A 369-nucleotide genomic window follows, 5' to 3' on the forward strand; every position below is an offset into this window, starting at 1 on the left:
ATCCCCCCGCTCCCGCCGCGGCATCTACCGCCATCACAACGCGTCCACCTGGCTGTCAGTCAGCCCGGGGGCTTGATGGCTGTCAGTCAAATCACTTGACGTTTGCTGCCCCCAAATAAACTGAACTCTCAAGATTCCCACAAAGCTGGGTTGAAAGCTGGGGGGGGTTTCTGGCTTCCTTGCAGTTTTTCCCCCTGGGCAGAGCTGGACTCTGGCAATGCAACACTGGTGTCGGCAGGCACCTCGGGCTGCCCCGCAGACGGGATCCGCTCAAGATCCCGTCCCCTCCTTGCCCACCCAAGGCTGGATCATCTCCATCCCCTGGGCTGTGCGTTGGGCAGGAGGTGGGGGGACAGGCAGGGACCCCCT

General features: G+C 62.3%; 1 protein-coding gene across 1 annotated transcript in view; it reads right to left on the reverse strand.

Annotated features, from left to right (window-relative positions):
• MYO18B (myosin XVIIIB) overlaps positions 1 to 369 on the reverse strand; it is a gene marked incomplete at its 3' end in the record, with an annotated part of 31,268 nt that overhangs the window by 632 nt on the left and 30,267 nt on the right. The gene's annotated exons all lie outside the window — the stretch shown is intronic.

The sequence above is a fragment of the Egretta garzetta genome, unplaced genomic scaffold (assembly GCF_000687185.1).
Source record: "Egretta garzetta isolate BGI_Z169 unplaced genomic scaffold, ASM68718v1 scaffold390, whole genome shotgun sequence".
Classification (NCBI taxonomy): Eukaryota; Metazoa; Chordata; class Aves; order Pelecaniformes; family Ardeidae; genus Egretta; species Egretta garzetta.